The sequence below is a fragment of the Glycine soja genome, chromosome 7 (assembly GCF_004193775.1).
Source record: "Glycine soja cultivar W05 chromosome 7, ASM419377v2, whole genome shotgun sequence".
NCBI lineage: Eukaryota > Viridiplantae > Streptophyta > Magnoliopsida > Fabales > Fabaceae > Glycine > Glycine soja.
Genome location: NC_041008.1, coordinates 12,888,632 through 12,893,787, shown reverse-complemented (window position 1 = coordinate 12,893,787; position 5,156 = coordinate 12,888,632). Strand labels below are relative to the sequence as shown.

The window sequence follows — 5,156 nt, the reverse complement described above, 5'->3', positions numbered from 1 at the left end:
GAATTTCAACGTTCAAACACACTGGTAATTGATTACCAATATATTGTAATCGATTACACCATTTTGAAATTGATTGGAACGTTGTAAATTCAGTTGAAAGCTTTTTGAAAACAAAACTTGCCACTGGTAATCGATTACAATAAACTGGTAATCAATTACCAGAGAGTAAAAACTCTTTGGTAAAAGGTTTTGTGAAAAATTCATGTGCTACTCAATGTTTTGAAAACCTTTTTAGTACTTATCTTGATTGAGTCTTCTCTTGATTCTTGAATCTTGATCATGATTCTTCTTGATTCTTGAGTCTTTGCTTAACTCTTGATTCTTTAAGTGTACTTGATTCAATCTTGAACTCATTCTTTGATTCTTGAGATCATCATCTTTGTTATCATGAAGTGCTCTTGACTTTTGAGCTTTTTGTCATCTTCTTTGTTATCATCAAAACTCTTTGAATCAATCTTGATTCATCATGAAGCTTGCTTCTACAGTTAACTTATACGTTAACATTGGTTCTGTATACAAATCGATGGTAACTTCCAAACGTTAACATCGGTTTTAGTCAAAAATTGATGTTAACTTATACTTTAACATTTTTTTATGTTAACATCGGTTTTTTTTACAGAAACTGATGTTAACGTTTTGGATATTAACATCTGTTTTTTTTTTAAATAACCGATGTTGTTATTAGGAATTTTTTTGATACACTTTCTGTTTTTACAAAAAACCCAAAATTTAACCTATAAATTTCAAATCAGACCACACAGCACAACATATATCATTTGTATTTTGCTTTCAAACAGTTTTTAGCAGAAAGCTAGATAGTAAGCTATCAATTGTAAAAAATCAATTGATAAATATGAATAAATAATTTATTAATAACTATCAATAAAGAATATTTAATGTTAAAATAAAACAACAATTGTAAAAAATGTAAAGCAAGCTAGTAAACTAATTAAGGAACCTAAAATTGCATAGTTCCCTAACATCCTAATTTTGATTTTTAACTTTGAGATAATATTGTGCCCACTGGATGCGAAGCGCCTTCAATCTTTCTGCTTCCAATGGTCGAACATCATTAAATATTGCATCATTAAATAGGCACACTCAGTGCTTCCTTTTTGTCTATTACACTAAATACATAATGAAATTTGGATATTAAACATTAACTACAATTAGTTTACACACACATAATATATATATATATATATATATATATATATATATATATATATATATATATATATATATATATATAGAAGTTTTAGTTAAATCGCGTACCTTAACAACAATCCACCTAGCAGCAGCCTTCGATTTAGCTTATGGAGTATCATCAAGTCCTTTCAAACCACTGTTGAATACAAGGAACATTAAAATATTGATGTTGTTGAGTAATGCTAATACAAATGTATGTATTGAAAAACAACACTGACCTGTTAATTATTCCTTTAAGGTAGTTGTCTGGCCTGTTATGCAAGGAACAAAACTAGACAACTAGATTTTCCTTAGGCAAAATAACGACCATTTGCCAGTGTGCACTGTAGTGGAGACCAATATGGATTATTGTATATTATACATTATTTAAATTTAGTTGTTCAGTTTTACTTACTCATTCAGGTAGGTTCCAAGGTAAACATCCTGTTTTGAACTCTGCATCCAACTCTTCATGTAACTTTCTGATTCAAATTGCGATTGCCCAGATCTCTGAATGGACTGTGGCTCGAGGAATCCATACACACCGGAATTTCCCACTCGCATACTTGTCTCAGTCAGATGCCTATTGTTGTTAACATAAAGTTAATCATGTCTGAATTTAAAACAATAACTTAGAGATGATGATGCACTAAATTGGGCAACTGTGTATGAGACTTTAGGGGTTGGAGAGCGTAGGATGTATATTAAGCAGAAAAAAAGGGAAAGAAAACAACCAACAAGTGTTGGTATTAATCCTACTGCTGCTGCTGCCCACACCTCTAAAAAACAGACAATGGTTGTTTGATCTTCATCAAGGAAGCAAAAAGCAGTCCAAGAAAATGATGAGGATCTAGAGTTTGAGGATATTGAACTTGAATCTGAAGAAGAAGAAATCATGGATAATTTTGAGGCGTCCGATGGAGAAGAGGGAGAGGGAGATGCTCCACTACCTTATGATAACAATGAAGAGGATTATGTGGGGATCGAAGAAGACGATTAGAGCCTCAACCTTTACTTTGCACTTTGCATTATGCTTTTAGCATTTTGTTATTTTGAACTCTTGAATGAGTTTATTTGGTGTTGGTTATTGAGTGAACTCATGAAACTTTTTTAGTTTATTTGAATGCAATCCTTTTTTTTTTAATTTTTTTATTTATATTTATTTTTTAGCCATTGTTTTGTTGATATATATATATATATATATATATATATATATATATATATATATATATATATATATATATATATTGTCTACCATTTGTCGCTACGCCATCCACCATATTTTTATGGCGAATTTTTGGCTTTCCACCATGAATCGACATCTGCCATTAATAACATTGGATGATAGTGATGAAGATCAAACACTCCCCCACCACAAAACACCTAAGGAGTTTGTCTCGTTGGACCAACTTGTTGGTAAGCTTCTTGCTACATGTACCGGTTATATTTATGTGCAAATTAAGGGTTTTACACTAACATATGATCTTTGACACGTGTTAAATTGTAGAACTTGGAGTCCTTAGTTGGAAACTAGATGCTGATAACCATGGAAATGATCCAGAGATGAAGAAGATTCATGAAGAGCATGGTGACACCTACATGGTTTGTTATACTAATGTCTCATCATAATGGTTTAGAATTAACTTTTCTTCTACTCAATATAAATGAATATATGTTGGGAAATATCGACAATATGCAAAAGAGTCACTATAATTTTAATTATGTCTAACATTGTGCACTACTTATGCATCTTTGACATTCTGGCTATGTTTATGTTTTTAATAATGCAACCTGAGTCACCTTTTCTTAAGGATGTTTGTGAGGTCTGCCTAGAAAAGTTGCCAAATTATAAATCAAAAGCTTCTTCTAATAGCATTTTCACACTGATGAGGAGATCCTCTTTTGTGCTGCTGGAAGCCGTATGAACTAATTTTCTGCTTTACTTTGATTTTCTTGCCACCTTGCCTACCATTTTAAGTTGCTAAATATATCATGTTTGTCTTTAGGCTATTGTGATGTTAAGGATCACAATGATGCTTGGATTCGTGAGTGGGTCAAGAAAGGAGGAATGATCATCTTACCTGTCAGAATTTATCATCACTTTACGCTAGATGAGAGCAACTACATTAAGGTATTGATTGCATATTTACAAGTATTTTATGGCGAAACTGCTACTTTTTTCTGGTTCTAATAGAAAAACATTATATCCTGGTACTTATATTCCTCTATCCCATTTTTTGGGAACTTGATGTTTTGAAGTCAATTCTCTAAATACTTTATGATTGACTTTGCCCCGTGCCCTTTTTTTCAACGCTTTCTGTGAGTCTTTTTTTTGTATTTTTTTTAAAAGAAAAACGCATCATTCATAAAAAATTTGTTTAGTTGTCTTCCATAAATGAAGGTGGAACTTGCATAGTAGTGGAAAGTCACAACTACTGGCTGCTACCATAAAATTATAGCGTAGAGTTTTTGCATTGAGTGATAGCAACCAAAATTGCAGCTGAATAACATCCAATTAGTGGCGGATAGCCAAAATTCCATCCAAACTCACCTCCAACCTCTGTTGTAGTTTAAAAAAGTAGAGATAATAGGGCCTTGTTTTACTATGACACTTCATAGTTCATTAGAGTGATGTAGAGAAAAAGGTTCCAATCTAGTAGGGGTTTGGAGAGCAAATATGTACATGCCTTTACCCTAGGCAAGTGGAGAAGTTGAATCCATGCCCTTACATTCAACTAATTTTTCTGCCTCTAGCACCCTTACATTCAACTTGCAACTTACTATAAATTCTATCTTATTATTTATCTCCTAGCCTTCATTTTTATGCTCTCATTTATCTTATTGTTTAATTATAGCTTAATTTAATGGTGAATGTGTTAGACTATGAATTTTTTATTTTATTTTTAATTACGCATATACATTTTTTTGGATAAGTTTTTTGAAGCATTCGGCTCTGTATAGTATAAAATATAAATATAAATTTTTATCTTGTATTTATAATTTTTGCTATACTGGCTATAGCGGTTTTGGAGTGGGTCGCTCTGTGTTGCTATCTAGGATTGATGAATATAGTAAACTTGAGATATGACATCTTCCAATCTTATTTTATTGATACATTTTCAACCTTTCTTTTTATATTATTTTTCAATTAATTTACTCTACATTATGAATGCTTACACAATTATGATGTTCAGGCTTTGCATTTTTTTGTTGGTGAGCCAGTTTAGACTTCATACTATTGTCCAAATGACCATCTCCCTACAAGGTATCAATTAATAAATCTATTGTCTTAAATAGTCACGCAATCAGAGGCTTTTCTTTTAATCCTCATAATATGATTTCGATGTTGATAATTCATTCTTCAGATTATATCAGATGTCAACTGTATTGATCTAAAAAACTCATCTATTTTTTTAACCTCTTAATGATCAATGACTGAGCAGGTCAAATTGTTGGAATTATATACTATCATGTGGCCACTACTCAAGAGTCGGGCAAGAAGTTTGATGTGGTATTTACTCTTCACCATCTATGCGCTCGATGGTTGGTAGAAACAAATGCAGTGAATGCAACATTGCCAAAATTGGTGCTAGTTAGGAGAGAACCCTTGCTTGGGTAACAGGAATTATATTGTTCATTTCAACCGTTATGGGGGTAAGTATTAGTGAAATAATGATACTAGTTAATAGTAATATTATAATATATTAGATAAAAATGGAAATTCAAAAAGGAATCTTTGTATGGTTTAAAATCTGTCATTAAGGCCTAGCTAAATATTGGAAGACAATCTTTATTTAGATTAGAGCTCTTCCACCTTTTTATTGAGGTCTTCCCTTTTAAATATTTGATGAATATTTGTTGCATCAGTATAAGTGCTTTTATCATATACAAACATAAATCAGTTAAGGGTTTTTTTAATCTTACCAGTGTAGTAATCTTTCAAATAGGTATTCATAAATAGAAGAGCT

General features: G+C 31.6%; 1 pseudogene; it reads left to right on the top strand.

Moving 5' to 3' along the window:
- Window positions 1-2,498: 2,498 nt before the first annotated feature.
- LOC114420375 lies at window positions 2,499-4,584 on the top strand (annotated as a pseudogene).
- Window positions 4,585-5,156: the final 572 nt, after the last annotated feature.